General features: G+C 44.0%; 1 long non-coding RNA gene across 1 annotated transcript; it reads left to right on the top strand.

Annotated features, from left to right (window-relative positions):
• Positions 1 to 414: 414 nt before the first annotated feature.
• On the top strand, positions 415 to 19,358 carry LOC141574744 (uncharacterized). The gene is made up of 4 exons (XR_012501769.1): positions 415 to 1,976; positions 4,311 to 4,431; positions 4,937 to 15,726; positions 18,895 to 19,358. It is a non-coding gene; the product is annotated as an uncharacterized LOC141574744 (long non-coding RNA).
• Positions 19,359 to 19,459: the final 101 nt, after the last annotated feature.

Below are 19,459 nucleotides of genomic sequence, written 5' to 3'. Positions count from 1 at the left end.
GGCCACACACATGACAAGGAATTCTGAGGTGATAGAAAGAGGAAAACAGATCATTTTAAATAAGGCTGAATTGATCAGTGTTGGTCCCCTTACCAGGGAATCTCGTCACAACAGTTCATACAAGCAGTGGTGAGTAGTTCAAATTACCTCCTAGTTTGGTTTGATTCAGGAGAGGAGATCCTACACTGTTGGTGGGAATGTAAACTGGTGCAGCCACTATGGAGGACAGTATGGAGGCTCCTTTAAAATCTAAAAACAGAGTTACTATATGATCCAGCAGTCTGGATCTGGGCATAGATCCAGAGAAGGCTATAATTCAAAAAGACACAGGCACCCCAATGTTCACAGCAATACTATTTACAATAGCTGAGACATGGAAACAGCCTAAACATTGATCAACAGATGAATGTAAAAAGAAGATGTGGTGTGTGTATGTGTATGCAGTGGAATACTACTTAGCCATAAGAAAGAATGAAATAATGCCATTTGCGGTGACATGGATGGACCTAGAGATTATTATATTAAGTGAAGTAAGTCAGACAAAGACAAATATTATACGATATCACTAATATGTGAAATTTTAAAAAATACAAATTTTATCTACAAACCAAAAACAGACTTACAGACATGGAAAACGAACTATGGTTACCAAAGGGGAAAGGGGGGGAAGATAAACTAGGAGTTTGGGATTAGCAGATACACACGATTATATATAAAAGAGATAAACAATAGGACCTACTGTACAGCAAGGGCACTGTATTCAATGCTGTGCAATAACCTATAACGGAAAAGAATCTGAAAAGAAAAATATGTGTATGTATAACTGAATTGGCTTGCTGTACACCTGAAACTAACACTGTAAATCAACTACATGTCAATAAAAGATAAAATTAAAAAGAAAGGAGTGGAGAACGCCCAGTGCCATGGAGATGCTGGACACTTACGGTATAAAGTAGAGAAGAAGCCAGACTTTGGAGACTCTGCTGTCTCAGCGGACCTGCCTGCCCGTCTCCTCATCCAGACTCTACTTTTATTTTTAATGGTGGTGGGTACTTCGCCATCTTTGAAAAACAATTCTGTGGGCATTTCCTATAGACCAAGGGTACTGATGGCAGATGCTGTGGCTGATTTCAAGAAGACTGCGAGGCGTGGGTCCTGCCGGCAGCAGTGGTGCAGCGTGAACTCCGGGTGGGGGAGGCAACCACGGCGAGCAGCAAGGAGCCGGCCCACCAGATGGGTCTGATCGCCGAAGAGTAATGGATTAGAGCACCCCTAGGGTCGCACGAGATGGGCCATCCGCAAGGTCTTCTTTGTTGTACTTACTGGGGGAAAATCCATCGGGTAGGAGAGGCCCAGGGTGAGATGTCGTCACAGGGGACTGGGGGCACCTCACTCCCTTCGCAAATGCAGCCAGCTCCCAGGACGAGAAAGACCCTGCAGACATGTTCAGAGCACATGTTCTAACATTTCTGCCGAGTTTCCCCCAGAGACCCCGGCTTCTATTACCAGGCAGCTATGCACTGGGGACAGGAAAACACCTGCACTTCTCAGGTATTATTGAGCCTTGAGTCTGAAGTTGTTTTAAATCATGAGGATTCACATGCCTCATTCAGGGCGTGGTCTTTCTGAGGGTCATTTAATGATGGACTTTTGATTTGAGCTCAAGTTGTCCTAAGCTCATTGGGTCCCCAGACTCGTTTCATAGCCCCATCCTCAATTCTTGAGTGTGTAGTTGAAATAGAGATTTTCCGCACTTGTCAGAACCCTCAAGTCATTCTCCGACCAGCAGACACCACGCTGGCAAGACTGAGGGCAAGCTCTTGGAACTCCCACGCTCGCCAAGACGCTCAGCCAAAGCCACCCCGCGCAGCTGGGGCCGTCTCAGCGTCGAGGGCCTCTCTGAGGCCTGAAAACTGCACGAGGGGCTTCCTGCCACATCATGACCGAACACTACACCTACCCAGCACAGACGACAGGTGAGTTTCGGCAAAACAACTATGGATTATGGGCTATGTCCCATTTAGTCAGACAGCACCAACGACCCTGGCTGCGATTCCAGATGCTGACCTTCCATGTGCGAACGAGAGGCCAGAACGGTTTAGCCAGGTGAGCCCTCGGGAAGGACTTAGGGGAGAAGGAACAGGAGAGAGAAGGAAAGAGGGCAAAAACCGTCTACACCGTCTGGCACGTTTCATCCAAATAAGCAGGGGGGCGCTTTCTCCTGGGGGAAGGGAGGGGGCGCGTTCCAGGAAGAAGGGACACGACAGGGGAGGAGGGGGACGTGGCTTCACTGCAGCTTCTGCCCCAGAGGTGCGACAGTTCTGCCATCTGGGCACTTTCCTTCCTCTCCTTGTGTGACTTCGATTCCACGTTCGTGAAGCAGCTTGTCAGTCTCCTACGGGCTAGTGAGGCTCTGCTCATTATTTTTCTTACCTTTTTTTCCCCACTGAGTTCCAGTCTGAACAATTGCTGCCGTGCTGCGCCGCGGCTGCTGGGGTCTTCTCTCCCGCAGCGTCGATCTGCGGTTACGCACACCTCGTGACTTTTCATTTCAGTTACTGTATTTTCCGTTCTAGAACCTGCCTTTGGTTCATTTTCATAGTGTCTATGGCTCTACTTAGACCCCTCATCTTTTCGCTTGAGATGTATGTTATACACATATGTATCTTTTTTACGTTCTAAACATATTTCAATAAATGTTTCAATGCCATCGCCAGCTAGAGACTCACATTTTACACCTTGTTCTCATGCCCAGTGATTTACAGTGCTCGTTCGTTGAGACCCTAGTCTCGTCTCCCTTTCAAGATGGCAAGACTGTTGGCTTTGGCTCTGGGAGGAGGTTCCTCTGCTGGCAGATGAGCTTGGTCCTTGGGCAGCTCAGTTTTCAGTCGTTTCTAGGGGAGGTCTGCTCCTGGTCTGGCCCAGTCCTACCTGTCACACATGACTATTCCGGGAACTCAGTTAAACGTCTGAGCCGCAACCCGTGCCCTCTCCTCTCTGGGTCTTTGGAAATCTCACTTGTCTCAGCTGGTGAGGTCTCCGGACTCTCTGTTCAGCTCACAGCTCCCTTCCTGGCTGTCCTCCTCCAAACCTCACCTCATCTCCCCTCTGTGTGTACAGCTAACATCTGGATGGAAACATCGAGGACTCCTGGGCAGATTTCTGGACCACTTTCTCTGAACGACTATCTTCCGTGCGGCATCGTGCCCTCTAATCTCCATCTGTCTCAACAGTCTGCTTTTTCTTGTTCTGTTGAGATAGTGTCTCAATCTTCTGCAAAATGCAGAATTATAAAAGCAAAGCATCAGGACAATTGCAAAATTTTGATCAGGAAAATGATGAAGGATACAAGGAAAAGTATACATTCATAAGGAAATATTATTAAAAATAAGAAAGGGGAAATTAATTAAAATATACAAATATAGACAAAGAGGGAACAATAGGTAGGCGATGAGGTTTCTGGCATGTCTGTTACATGGCAGGTAAAGAGAATATTGAGAGATGGGTGAGGCATTAAAATTAAATCGGTGACCTGCCTGCTTTCTGTAGTGCTGATTTTTTTCCCCCTGTAATTGCCATAGAATCAGCTGAATATAGTTACAACTGAATGCATTAATTTTTTGGCCAACAAAATATCAAAAGAAAAAATCTGGACATATTTTTATGTATTTATAATATCTTAGAACATTCAACCTATCAGTGTAACAGGTCAGACTTGTGGCATCATTTTAACAAGTATCATTAAACGTTGACTTAGACTCTGGAGTCGAAGATTAAATTGTGTTAAGTGTATATTTAATATCAAAACATTTAAGAAAACATAGGTTCATTGCATTTATAGACTCTTTCTGTTATATTTAAAAAACACTCAGTGCGTGTAGATCTTGTTTGATTTTGGTGGTTATGCAACTGAGATGCTTTGAAAGGAGGGAAATCACTTCAGTCTGTTCTCTGCGTCTGTGAGTCTGTTTCTGTTTCATAAGTAAGTTCATTTGTGTCATTTTTTTAGATCCTACATGTATTGATATCTTATATCTGTCTTTCTCTGTCTGACTTACTTCACTTAGTAAATCAACTAGAAGTCAATAAAAAAGGAAGTAGAATATGAGAACCATACAGGGGGCTTAAACTGTTCAGGTGAGTTTAATTGAGTTTATAAATGAAGCCAGACATTAATCTAGGCTCTGCTTAATACTATGCTTACAATTAGCTAGATTTACAAATAGGATAAAGTTTGAAAGTTGAAGTTTAAAAGCTTAGATAATATATCAAATTCTATTCTAAAAAAGCATCACATCGATACTCCTTAGTGCACAAGACCTGCCACCAAGGACACTTAAACCTGGATCCACGGCTGGCGCCGCACTTCACGTGCTTACACATGTTGGCATTTCACGGCTCCACGATGAATTTCCATCCCCACTACTGACGGTGAGCTTCACGAAGGCAAGACCAGGTCGGTGTCAGCTCTTTATTCAGTCTCGGGGGCGATGCTCAGAGCAGGCCCTCAAGTATGTATTTTTAGATACGATGAATGCAGTTTAACGTCATTCCTCACCCTACAGCCAAACATCCTGAGTCGTCCTGATATTTAAGCAGACACGGATGAATAACGCAAGTGTCCCATTTAAGGTGAAACGCAGAGCAGAAGAGCCTTCGGCCCCAGGTTCTCTCGTGATTCTAGAGCGTCCGCCGCACGTCGTGCCACGGCCGGCTTCTGTGGGAGAGCGCGGAGGCCCTGGGGGAGGCTCCGTGGACGCGGGGAAGATCTGTCTGGGGGGAGCGGAGGGGAGAGCCGGGCTGCAGGCGGTGGATGAGGGCGGCTGTGAAGGGATGCTACCGAAAACAGAGATGTAGACAGGATGGGGAGCCGCCTTTTTCTGGGCTGTTTTTTTTTAAAAGATGATGGTGATCGGTTGTGTTTATGTTCTTACAGATAAAGCGACGGCCGGAGCACAGGATGAGATACCAGTGATGCGTCACCTCTGCGGAGGGGCTGGCGTGGCCTGGATGCTGGGGGGCTGAACCTTAGATGCAGGCGAGCGAACATTTCCTCTAAGACACGAGAAAATGACGGGAGTGGCTGCGAATATATGCAAACACATGCAGGTCCATGAGGGACACTGGGGCGATGAGTTTCAGGCTGTCTTACTGTCCCCTGGTCTTCCTGCAGTCCTCCTGACCACATCCCGGTTGCCTGAAGCTCTGACTTTTAGGTATAATACTGTGACTTCACTTCTCAAAGTTTGAAATGTGAATCTTCATCAGTCGTTTTTATCTTTGTTTGAATACTTATCAGAAATATTCCTGCCAAAATCTGACTGTGACTCGTTTAGCTCATGGCCATCAGAACCACGTGTAGTTGTGAACGACTTATTTCTGGAACATCTCTACCATTTTACCCTAGGGAAGTCAGGACGTGGCACGGAGACAATTCAGGACCTCAGACCAGAGCAGGCAGTGTCTATTCCAGCTGACCAGAGTGCCCAGCTTCCACTGGTCCTCGATACTTTTTTGTTCCATTATTGAGACAGGAAACAACTGCTTGACAGTTTTATGTGTTAGACAAGAAGGCTGTGGAAGGTGATACACACAAGACATGTGGAGTCAAATGTGCAATAAAAAGAAAGATGTACAGAGAGAGCAGAGAAAATGTGTAGTACAAAGAACAGAGAAAAAGAGGCAGTAGAGGATAGAAGCCACAAAGAACTTCTGCTCTACCTCTTAATTCTCAGTGGTAACACCTAAGAACTTCCAGCAAGCGCCCCAATCCACTTTTTTCCTCCCAAGTTACAGATTCCACAGTGGGGCCAGTGACCCCCAAGGCACCTTTGTAACAAGGCCAGGATTCACCCTGAGTTTCTATTTTGCTTTTAGCCATTGATTCTGGCTGCCTCCCTCTGAATGTGCAGGGTTTTTCTAGGCACATTGAATCAACATTTGATTCCTTTATTGATCACTATTCTTCCCTTTTAAGTATAAGGATCTGAAAGTAAGTACTAATCATCTTTTCCCAGAAAGACTAAAACTTCAAAGGTTCACACAGAATGACAGGGGGAAAACTAAAAGTAAGATAACGACTCTGCAGGGCGAACCCCCAGGATCCTGCAACCCAATCCTCTTTTCGTAAGATTCCTGTATTCCGTGTCGTGTTCTTACCCGAGCTCATCTCTCCCTGTGACAGGACGGTAGGTAACACTCCAGTCCTTCCCACTGGCAAACAGACTTACGGTAACGTAAATCATCAGGTAATTGTAAATTATGAGGAAGATGATAACATCACGTATTTTAAAAATGGAATCCTCCCCGCTTCCAGTAAACCCAACGTAGGCAAAGCACGTCTCTTCCGTGTTCTCGGATTTATCCACAGCGTCTAGCAGAGCAACTGGCTCAAGGTAAACTGCCAACAAACACCTGATGAATCAGTGAACGAACGAGCTACACTTTATAAAATCTTATCAGTCAACACCACGAGCCAGCAACGGTGCTAAGGGACTCAAAGGAACACAAAAACAAGTATCCTGTATCCTCTCCGGCGTACTAGGAAGGACACGGGCTTATGGAGAAGGGAAGCGCGCAGCCGGAGACCCTGCATTTAGCAAGCCTCCTGACATCCTGGAGACTCAGTTCCCTGATGTGTTAAAGGGAGACCAGCATTCTTGAGTCTCACTGATTTCCTATGAATGTTACATGATACATGTCACTGCGCCTGAGAATTCCTCCAACGTGCTCGTGGTAGGTTGTATTGCTTTCCCAATTTCTCCCAGCCCCCTCCTCCCCTTGCAAGAGGAGCATGAACCCCTCCCCCAGCATACCGCTGCTGACTCGCTTTGGCCGAGGAGTGGGGGGGGGGGGGGCGGAGGTGACACACCCAGACACGCAGACCCTTGGCCGCAGAAGCTTGTCGTGGTGGCACGCCTCTGCCCACGCTCTTGCTCATGCGTCCTCTGCCGTGTCCCGAGCAAGGCCATTCCTGCAGCCAAATTCCCAGAATCTGAAGCAAGGACACAGACCTGGACCCAACTCACAGCCAGAAGCAACGTCACAGCGGCCCCCTGCCACTGCCGGTGTCCACTGTGAACAAGAACTTGTGACCCTCGTAAAGCCCATCTGTGATGCAGAGTGAGCTCCTGAAATCTGGGCGAGGCGGTCCCTCAGCCACAAAGGTGGGGATGAGTGGCCCCCTCTCCAGGGCACACCTTAAACCAGACCATTGGAGGCCCAGAAGTTCTTTGAAGTCTTGAGCTCTCAAACAGATATTAATTTTACCTTCCAGTCCACAATACTTGTGTTGGTTTAGATAAAAATAGTGTTTCAAAATTACAGTGATGTAATGATCCCTTCTAGGAAGGTTTCCCGATATGGTTACAGGCGACACATCCCAGCACTTGTGAGATTCACAAGTCGGCGAAGCCATGTTGTGCGGAGTGGGTTTCCTTTTCCTGAAATAGAGTAAGTCTATACTTATAACTTCTTAAGATGGAAAACTTAAACATTTTCTAATGTAAAACTTAAGAGATAGCTTGATTTTAAAAATATGTATAGAGAAAAAACACATACCTTCTGTACATCAGCGGGGCGAATGGGGATGGCGGGCAGGCGTGAGTACAGGAGCCTGCCCACAAGAGTGCATGTTAACTATATGGTAGAGATGTCTTTTTTATTCTTAAGATCTGTCATCATACTGTCTCCATAGAAAAGTCGAGTTTCAATAATTTTTCTACAGAAATAAACTCTTTTCAGGTTCCAACAACAAATGGGCATCAGGTAACCCTTGAGCGTGGCACCAGCTGAGAGGGTGTGGTGTCCCGGTTCCACTTTGTTGTTGTTTGACTTGTTTCTTTAGCATTTTGAGTAAAGTTTCCTTTCCTAAGCCTCAGATTCCCCACCTGTGAAAATGCAGCAACGCAAACCTACCCCACAGATTTGCTTTGAAGATGGAAAAATTAGCATATGTTTCCCAAGACAATTTTTTGTATCACAGGCACATAGTGAAGGTTATTCTTCTTTCTGTTCCTTTCCTTAACATAAAACCCTTCTATTTTGTGACTTTTGCATCCATTGTTAGGTGCCCTCCTATATATTATCTTATTTCATCTTCACAATAACATTCTAAGTGTAAAACATGTAAAACATATCATGCTGTTTGACAGTGAGTGAACTGAGATATGGAAAGACGAAAGACTTGCTTTGGCTTCTAAAGAAATTCTCGAGGGACCTGCAGCCTGAGACTCCTGTGAGCAAAATGCCTGTCACCTAAAGCGCTGCGAGTGGGGTCACCTTCCTTCCAGGTGCGTCTGGTCAAAGCAGTGAAAAGTCACATTTACAGAAGAAGGTTGGCATTTTTGCCTGTCCTGTGATCTCGCAAAGTTCCTTCAGTACTCCAAGACTCAATTTCTCCACTTGTGAATAAAGAATAATCGAGAACAAGAAAAGACAACCTAGAGAATGAGAGAAATTATTTGCAAATGAAGAGACCAACAAGGGATTAATTTCCAAAATATACAAACAGCTCATACAGCTTAATATCAATCAAACAAACAACTCAAAGGAAAAATGGGCAGAAGACCCAAGCAGACATTTCTCCAAAGAAGACATTGAGAGGGTCAACAGGCATATAAAGAGACCCTCAGCATCGCTAATCGTTAGAGAAATGCAAATCAAAACTACAGTGAGGTGTCACCTCACGCCAGCCAGAATGGCCATCCTTAAAAAGTCTACAAATGACAAATGCTGGAGAGGCTGTGGAGAAAAGGGAGCCCTCCTGCACTGCTGGTGGGAATGCAGTTTGGTGCAGCCACTATGAACAACAGTATGAAGGTTCCTTAAAAACCTAACAGTAGACTTAACATATGACCCAGCAATGCCACTCCTGGGCATATACCCAGAGAAAACTCTAATTCAAAAAGACACGTGCACCCCAATGTTCACAGTACCACTGTTCACAACAGCCAAGACATGGAAGCAACCTAAGTGTCCACTGACAGACGACTGGATAAAGAAGATGTGGTGTGCATATACAGAATGGAATTAATTGGCCATAAAAGATAATGAAATAATGCCATTTGCAGCACCATGGATGGACATGGAGATTGTCATATTAAGTGAAGTAAGGCAGACAGAGAAATACAAATATCATATGATATCACTTATATGTGAAATTAAACAAAAGTGATACAAATGAACTTATTTACCAAACAGAAACAGACTCACAGACATAGAAAACAAACTAATGGTTACCAAAGGGGAAAGGATGGGGGGAGGGATAAATTAGGAGTTTGGGATTAACAGATACACATTACTACATATAAAATAGATAAACAACAAGGATCCATTATATAGCACAAGGAACTATATTCGATATCTTGTAATAACCTACACTGACAAAGAGCATGAGAAAGAATATACGTATGTACATCTGCGTGTAACTGAGTCACTTTGCTGTATACCTGAAACTAACACAACATTGCAAATTAACTACAATTAAAAAAAAATCATCAAGAACAACTATTTCATGGGTTCGTCATAAGGATTAAGTGGAAACACGTTTGTGGAACATTTAGCACAATGCCTGCTTCTAAGAAGATTTAATAAGGTCCTCTATCTTTGTAAATATTGGCTACTCAAAATGGGGAAAATGAATCTTTATAATCATTTTTATTAGCATTTTGTTCTTCTGGCTTCTTGACAAATCTGCTCAGTAGCACAGACATCTATCAGTCTGACGTCATCTCATTTTTGTAAAACGTATTGAAGTGCATGTGCAGGACACTAACGTTTGATGGAAGTTATCTCTAGACGGTGAGATCACAGGTGACTTTTAGTTTATTCTACTTGCTGTCAGTATTTTATATATTTCTGGTAGACACATATTGATTTCATGATAAGAAAAAATTATACAGTATAACAGGTTTTCAATTAAGAAGGTTTGAAAAATGGAATACAACCCTGCAAGGCTCAAAGGTGGGTAACGCAAGGGCGGACTCCAGATGCTCAGACCCAGTGTCAGCACGTCACAAGGTCAGTCAGTCCACATTCCAGGCGATGCTCTGGAGAGCTTCACACGCCCGACCAGCCTCTTTTTAGAACTGATTGAACCGTCATTAGTTCTACGCCTTCGCATGACCGACGAGTGACTCTCATAGGGAAAGAATTAGCTCTGCCAGTTTTTCCTCATTTGTTTTGCTTTATTTTTGTGGCATCTTCATATTGACAGGATATATTTTTTTTGCTTGCTTGTCCAAGTTTTGAGCATTTAGGTATTTAGAATTTGAAAATATAATTAATAAAACCATTCAACCAGGCATACAGAAGCTCCGTCATAGCATTACAGCAACAGTTTCTCCTGTTCTCAGTGAGGACACTCTATTATAGTTACTGTTACTGAAAAATAACAATAATACCATTCACTACCTACTGGGATTTCTGATAGATGTGGTTAACTAGTCACCCTACCCTCCTTCTGTGCACCCGCCTCGTCTGCAGCGTATGGAAAGTGAAGTTACACTTCCCAGTCTCCCTTACCGCCAAGATTAGCCACGCAAATTAGAGTCCTCTGATTAGATGCACCCAGAGGCTGATGTCAACTTACTGACGATTTTGGCTGTTTCCTGTTGGCAAGGCGTGGAGGTGCTGCTCTGCTCAGCTCAGCTGTGTGCAACTTGAGGCACCCGACGGGGGTCAGGACTTCGGGCACATCCGCATCGTCTCTGCCTCCTTGCATGTTAATGAGAGTTTAGCAGCAAGGACCAGACAACGTCGGGGTCTACGCAGGTGTGGGGGAGTGGGCCTCATTCTGGCCTCCCAACCCCACATCCCAGCCAAGTCCTCGTGTCCTGTGTCGTCAGACTCGGTGGCTGTGGCCCCAGCCTCCTGACTGCCCACCTTCCTGACTGAGAAGTGGTTCACCTGGTAAATCAGTGCCAGTCATCCCGGGAAGTCCGCCGCGTAACCCATCGCTCCTGTTAACACCTGCAACAGCTTTGAAAGAGACTTCTTTCTAAATCCCTGTCTCCACCAGAAGAACCCGAGGTAGCTCCGTTTCCTTCACTGAAATAGGCCCCTGTTCCAGCCCTGGGGGTGAGCAGGGCATTAAGAGGAATTAAACACTGTGAACCTGTTGACGGAGGAGATCTTTGGAATTACCCATTTTCCATCATTAAATTTAGTTCAACACATCCATTTATTATGGGCTTCCAGGGAGAAATCTGGCTGAACTTAGCAGGTAGTGCCCGATTTCACAATTTATGAGATAACTCCTAGGCAAAAATAAGTGACTTGCAGCCACGGCGAGCAGTTCCCAGGACTGAGCTTAATGCCCTCATTTATTACACACAAATTGAAGTAATTTATTTTGAAAAGCACTTTATTAGCAGAAAAAGGAAAAGAAGATTCATTTATGTAGGAAAACTCATAATAAAATTGTCAGGATCATTCTATGAAGAGAAACAAGCTACCTTCTTAAAGACACAAATATGTCCCTTCTTCTGGCTCAACTATTTGATATAATTGTGATTTATGGCATCTCAGTCGGACAGCCTAGGACTGTAGAATGTACTCTTTTCAGACTTTGCCATAAATATTCAGACTGTTCTCAGGCCACATCCGTTATCTTTTATTGCTATGTCTCAGAAAATATTGAAAGAACAGGAATCTGTGGCAGTCAGAAGTTAAGCTCAGTGTTTTCTCACGTGCGAATTAAATGGAGAAGACACTTTCCAGGCCAGGAGAACAGATCCAGCCCCGTGCCCGGGAGATAGCATGTGGTCTCTCGTTACCTGTCAAATGAATAATGACTGAGGAAGAAGATGCCAAACAAGATGAAAAGTGTGGTTTGGAAAATCCCTGTGGGCGAGGCACATCCCAAAGGCTTAAATGCAACAGTCATTAAGTTTGCATGAGGACGGAAAGGACCTAAGTGGGCTTTGAAATCAGTTAGAACAGCTTGGGCTCCCAGATAAGTCTTCCATTTAATGTACTGCATTTGCAAATCATGCAAGATCTTCAAGCTTGAGTTTCCTCATCTGTAAAACAGAGCTGGCAGCACATCCCTTGGATGCAGGGATAAGGGCTCCGGGACAGATGCTCAAGAAGCAGTAGTTCTAAGTATGACCCGGGCGTTTTATTAAACCCAGAAAACTGAAGTGTTGCCTTTGCTTCTTCAAAAGGAATAAAGCACAGTGTTTCTGGGAGGCCTGGAAAGCTCTTCAGGTGCTCCCTGCTCTGCCCAGGGACCCCCCTTCTTCCACACAGGTCCTCCACCCCCACGGCTCCTTGGAAAGAACATTAAGTTCAGTACTCGAGTGAATTCTTTCTGCGGTTTAATTCTCTGGCAGATGGGTTTTTCCTACCAATAGGAAAAGAAATCTTACTACATAAAAGCTTTTCTGCTTTAAATGTTTCCACATTTGAGCACTAGGTTAATGAAGGTTAAGTGTGTGTGCGTGTAAATACCTGCAGCAAGCATGTCCATCCATAAACATCACCGCGTACGTTGTCCGTGTGAGCCCGTGACTCATCAGATGGGCGGCTTCCCTCAAGGACAACGAGGAGGGACCAGGTGTGGCAACTGCGTACTGAGGAGCAGCGCTGGGAATGAGCAGGAGACAGAGGAATGTGACTAATTCTCAACCTGATTTTGAAACCAACTCTCCATTTTAGAGCTGCAGGTATGTCCCTAAAGAACCACACAAAATTTAAGACATTTCTTAATTTCCTAATTCTATACATTCACACCAAGACTGTACCCAGTTCTGAAATAAAGTATGTTCGCAGTTACGTCACCCGTGAACGGCATGGCCATGATGAAGGAAGCATCGTTCTACGCTTGGCATTCAACTCAAAAGGTCTCCTTAAAGCAGAAGTATCTAGTACACACCTGGGAAACACAGCAGTCTGGAGAAAAGCTCATTTGCTCCTATTTATTTTCGAAAAGCATGTATTAAAAATTAACTACGTATGTGAGTTATGTCTGCCGATTCTCACAGCCACCCACTTCCGAGGACATCCGGGTTTTTCTGGAATCTAAATTTTAAAATACCAGTAGCTATTTAAAAGTAACTTGAAGAAATTTTGCTGACAGCATCATCGCATTTGGCACAGGACACAGTAACCAATGAGAGAAGAAATAAAATTCACCCAGGACCCACGGTGCTAAATGGGTTTTTTAAATGAACTATTAAAAAGCAATAAGGAACTATTAATACGTATGTTCCTGATACCTACGAAATTTGGAAGAAGTGAAATCAGCAACTGAATTGATAATTGCTGTGTACCTGCCGTGCCTTGTCAAACCTGTTGATACAGAGCTTTACTGCCGTGTAAATACATGGTACAGTTTGGAATGATGGTCCCAGGAGGCAGTGCTGGGAATAATTAGCAAACTCAACAGAACAAACTGAGTTACACTTCCGCAGAGAACTCAGGAAGGCAGAAGCAATGCAAAGACATTCATCACCCCAAGAATGGTCAAAATCTAGCTCACATAAACCATGTATTTCACTGCAAGTGATAAAACAAGAAAGAACACGTGGGGAGGTAGTGGTTGTACTGGCGATCAGGGGGCAGCCAAGCTACGCGAGAAAAAATGAATGGAATCGCAAAGTGATGAAAACAAGTACTTTCAAGGACCAGATTCGTGGCATCGAAAGCTCAAGGCCCATCAGTGACTTAGGCTGTTCCCAGTGAGATGTGAATTACCAGACGATTCACAGCCTTTCCAAGTGCTGGTGCGCCCTAGCCAAGCAAGAGAAAATTCTGTGCAATGATCAGGACACTGTGCACCTGACCCAAGAGCAGACAAGACGCAGAGGGTTACAAACAAGTGAGAATGCCAGGCCTACAGTGAGAGGCCCCACCTTGCGTTGTTTGATGATCAGAGGAGTCCTCAGAACGAGAGAGATGACTCATCTCTCGACTTCAGGAGAGTAGAACAAGATATCTAATTGATAGACTAGTATTCTTTTTGTTAAAAATTCTACATTTATTCATTCATTCATTTTAACATGCGGTCACCTTTCTCGTTCTTTTATTGAGACAGCAGAGGCAGATCTGCCTGGTCCAGTTATGAAACAGGAGTAGCCGAGGAATAAAGATGCAGGAGGTGGGGATGGGCGTGGTTTTGCTCCAAGACGCCTGTGGGTCCCTCCACTCACCTTTCTCTTTACAGTCAAGTAGAAGTATTGATAAAACTCAGAATGCCCACTAGTATGTGTCATATATATATATTTCTTTCTTTCTTTCTTTCTTTCTTTCTTTCTTTCTTTCTTTCTTTCTTTCTTTCTTTCTTTCTTTCTTTCTTTCTTTCTTTCTTTCTTTCTTTCTTTATACATGTACACACACACACACACAGAGGAACGCACTGTGGGAACATAGAAGCATTTTGCATCAAAGGTCAGCTACCTGGACGTTCATAGTAACATCTATCCTATGTTATACATTAATGTTGACAATCCATGCCTTTCCCTACCATAGGGAAACAGAAGAAGGAAAACGAGTTTACCAGTTAGGAAAAATATTTTTACTCCAAGTTTTTAATATTTTCTGTGATTAAAACAATGATCAAAAGTGGCAGTTTCATAATAACGTTCGTGAATGTGAGAGTGATAAGCTGTAATAAATTACTTTGTAAAAGACCACCACTTAGTCCTCCATTTTCTCTTTTTATGCAGATGCAACGTCACACAGATGCAAACTTTGTATCGCAGCTGTGTTATTAGCTGTGCTGATGTAAACCACGGCCCCTGGAAATCCTGACCTTCACTCCTTCTCTCTATCAATAAAAGGAACAGCGTTAGCACACAAGAGATCATCTGGAAAGAAACAGAAGATGTTCATACCAGTCATTTTCTTCTTTTCCGTTTTATCCAGTATCTAACAGAAGGTCTTCACGTTCTCATTTGTCCGGAAAGCAGCGAGAAAAAGAATGTCCACTTGGAAACTGCCGTAAATTATTGCACAGTATTATAGCGTGATAATTCTTTTTATGTTTCTCTTGTTTTATTTCTATGTAGTAACTTTCCCACCAGGATATATCATCACCTCTGCCCCAAAATTTATTAGGAAAAGATCCTCTAAGTTTCCTTGATCAGATTTAAAACTTTATCAGTGCTTCTATACCCTTTAAGTTTTATACCCCAGAACAGTAAAATTACCAGACTATAGAGAATATATACTTATAAGTTGACATTATATATAATTATACATATATATTTATATATTGTATATATAAATGATGTCACTATTTATTTATATGCATATATGTTTATACACAATAATGTTATTAGTTATATATAATGCATGATATAATACAGAATTGCATCACACATAATTAACATTAACGTGTATGTTGGTATCATACACCTACCTTGTGAGGAAGCACGTGCGCCCTCTCAAGAGAACCCCGGCGACCTTGACGCTCGCAGTGTGTCCCGTGCCACCCTCCCCAGTAGACGTGCAGAGCGGGTTAAGGGAAACACCCCAGTAGAAAAACAAATGTGAAATTTCTTTCTTTCAGTTTCCTTTCCAGGTTAGTCCCTACTGAACCAAAGGGGAAAAAAGACTGAAAGATGAAACGGCCTCCCTCTGACCCTGTTCCTCTCACGGCGGGCGGGAGCCTGAACTTCTCTCCCTTGTGAAGACGTGTGATGCGCGTGGAAGTCTAGGTGCGCTGAGCTTCTCCTCTGGTTCCAAGGTGTGCACTGCGACCTGCTCATTGGCAGCGCTGAGGTGGGTCTTCCCGGGCTCAAGCGCAAAAGAGGCGCGCTCCCGGCGTGGCATCGCCGGTCCTGGAACAACCGGTCACGCCCCGCGACGGCTGGAGGGGCGGGCGGGCGGGAGGAAGACGGGGAACAGCGCCGAACCCGCAGGACTCGCGGGTTCTGCCCCTCCCTGGGGCTAGAAGGAAGGAGCTGAGTGATGGCTGTTGTCCTTGCGTTGGAGGACAAGGAAGCAGCCGTGCCAGTCCGCTCTCCCACTTCATTCCCCGAAGGGAACGATCAGCCCGTGGGGTTATTTTCTTTGGCGGATGGTGATTTTGCAGAAGGCATTAATGATTCTTGTCGTTTGCTTAACCGCATGTACCACGAGATTCCACCGTCCTACGCATCATAAAACTTTATAATTCTTGCTCAGTATGAAAATATGAAAAGCACTAAATTTTATTTCCCATCCGATCCCCTAACATTTCAAACATTAAGATCATCATTTAATCAGAACCAATGAGCTAGAATTAAGTGGGGTGGGGGGAATAGATATTTTGTTGTGCTATCAGAATAATTGTTGAAATGTTAAACCACTTGTTCTTAATGCGCCTTGAAAGGGTGAAAAAAATAAAAATCACACTTAATAAAAACCAAAAGAAGCATTTGTAAAATCTGACAATTTTCAGGATACAAATAGACTTTTGAGCATGCGTTAAAATTATATTGATATGAACTATATGAACTTGTGGTTGCCAAGGGGGCGAGGGGTGGGAAGAGATAGACTGGGATTTCGAAATTGTAGAATAGATAAACAAGATTATACTGTATAGCACAGGGAAATATACACAAGATCTTATGGTAGCTCACAAAGAAAAAAAATGTGACAATGAATATATATGTTCATGTATAACTGAAAGATTGTGCTCTACACTGGAATTTGACACAACATTAAAAATGATTATAAATCAATAAAAATGTTAAAAAATTATATTGATATGCATTATATGATTAGTATAGATTATAAGGTATTCACTGATAATAATAACCATAATAGCATTTAATTAATAGACTGACTTTATTCATATTAGTTATACTGAAAATGAGAATAAACTTGAACCCAGTCACTGGCTTCTTTAAAAAGAATGTGCAGGTGATGAAATCAAGGACGCACGGTCCCTACGACCGGACCAAACTGACCCTGTATGGTTACGTTTGTGTCATTAGAACAGCTAGTTAATGAGCAGTTAACCATTGTTGTTTGGTCACCATATGGCCAAACCAATTTCATGATTTCAAATGACCCAAATTATGTGAAAAGGCATTCTTATTCTTCCTTTGGTTAATCTATTAAAACCTACCTACAAATTTGACCAACAGTGCAATCAGCTCAATCTTAAATTTCAGATAGTACATAATATCTATTTCTTATAAGAAAATATTCGATCTAAACGATACCCGTGCCCATCCCATCTGAGAGCATCGTACAGCGCCGCACCCCGCGCGAGTGCCAGCTTTGTGTCTGTCTGCACTGGGACTGAGGGGCCTCCAAGTAAAAGCAGATGCTTAAAATATGTGGAGGTCTACATCCAAAACACAATTTTCCGTAGCTTCAAAATGAATACAGCACAGGGAACTCTATTTGGTGTTTTGTAATAAACTTTAATGAAAAAGAACATGAAAACAAATACATGTATGTACATGCATGACTGAGACACGATGCTGTACACCAGAAACTGACACATTGGAACTCACTATACCTTAGTAAAAAAAAAAAATTCTAAAAATTCTAAAACAAAAACCAAAAAACGACCAGGACTCTCTGTAGCGAGAACCACGGGCAGCGGGAGATTCGGAGCACCTCTCTCTAGGCACCATTCTCACCCCGCACGTCTCTTTAATCTCGCCTGTGTCCATCAGCCTGGAAACCATGTGGGTGATTCAGCTGAGATGCAGACCCCAGATTTTCACAATCAGTGCACATATATGGTATTTTGGCTACATATATTTCTGACCATCTGTCAGACATGGCAAAAGGCCCAATTCAAAGTTGCCAGACCCTAGCAAGTACGAGTCAGATGGTGATGGGTTTTAAGGGATGTTTTACATAATAAATAGCGCTTGTCATTTAAGGATTCCTGGCATTCAATAAAAAGGTAAATAGTATTACACTTCTGGCAAACTGAGCAATGTCTAGATAATACCACCTTCCTCAGCAACGGGGTAAATAAATGGAAATATGTGGAAACAATGGCTGAAAGCACCACTTCTGAGGTTTTGTTTAGTCGTTGACTCCTTTAGATAGGTAAGTATTTCCCTGTCCCGCGGGGAACCTCCGTTAGCTGGCCTGAACTGGACTTGGGGGTGGGATTTGCACAGGGGGACACTGACTTGCGGCCAGAGTCTGCAAGAGAAGGTCCAGTGACCTGGAAACCCAGCCCCCGGACCCTGACTCCTCTCTGCCTTCATATGGGGTGCTTTCAGCACATCCCCTAACCCCGCCCTCCAAGTCTTGTTTCCTTTAGCTTTAAAATGAGGCAGTTAAACTTAACCGTCAGAAACATCTTTTTAGCAGTAATAGTTTATGATTCTAGGACGCAGAGAGCGCTCTCCCCCTTCTCAGTGCCCACATCAAAGACCCTCTCCGCGTCTGTATGGAAACCCCTTCTCCTCTGGCTCAATCCGGATTATTTCCTCACTGGGGTTCCCAGAGCACTTTGTACGTCTGTTAGAGAACCCAGTACTTCCTGGTGTGAACTCATGTGCGTTCGGATCCGTCCCTGCTGAATTTACCGTGAGCTCTTCAAGAATAGACGCTGATGCTTTTTCATCCCATGTTTAATATGGTGCTTGGTGTGTACTGTGTACCAGACAGATACTTACTACAGTAAGTGTAGGTGAGCACAAGTGGGTGAGACATGAAAACAAAAGTAAATAACTTTAGAAAAATAAAAGAAAAACACATGACACGCATTATACATTTTTTTTTTCAAATTCTGACACTCTGCCCTTGGACACAGGGAACACATCTGTGCTATGATAAAATGTACTGCTTTTTCATTTATGCATTGATGATAGCTCCTAAAACGTGTCCCTGCCAACACTGTAATTAGGTGAGAATTCTCACATTGTTTTAGAAGCTGTAACTGGTTATTGGTCTCTTCACAGCGTTTCTATCCAACTGTCTTCTCTCTAGGCCTCGTGGAACCTTGACGGGTTCTACTTCTGGACAATCTTGCGGGTTTCTCCGACCTGCTGTCGGCCCCGTTGTCTCAAGGATGCCGTTTGGCCAGCATCCCTGCGTTCACTCTCATCGCCTGCGTGGCAGCTGGAGCGGAGGGCCCCCGAGAGGCATCGGGTGACCCAGCCGGCCTCCCCTGCAGGTACCTACACGTCTGCTCTGGGGTGGCGTCTCCTTTATCAAACGTCCCTGATGACAGTAACTCCTAAGATTCCATGACATGCGTAAAGGCAGTAAGTGGCAGAGGCGGGATCTGAACCCAGGTCATGCCTCTCAGACGTCACACTTATTTCTACTGGTCGTTCTTTCGAACATTTGATCTGTTGACAACTGTCTGTGATGTTGGAAACGAGCTCCTGAGGGGTAGTGTGCAAGCTGACTCTCTGGGTGCCTGGCAGCCCCCAGGTTCAAGGCGGGGATGGGGAGGACCCAGGTCCGTGTACATCGCCCTCAGGGACTAAGCCCCTGCGAGCCGGTTGTGTGAAAGGCCTTGTGTGATTCACATGAGCTGCTCAGGAGG

Source organism: Camelus bactrianus, chromosome 23 (assembly GCF_048773025.1).
Source record: "Camelus bactrianus isolate YW-2024 breed Bactrian camel chromosome 23, ASM4877302v1, whole genome shotgun sequence".
In the NCBI taxonomy this organism is placed as follows: Eukaryota; Metazoa; Chordata; class Mammalia; order Artiodactyla; family Camelidae; genus Camelus; species Camelus bactrianus.
This window is presented reverse-complemented; position numbering and strand designations above follow the sequence as displayed.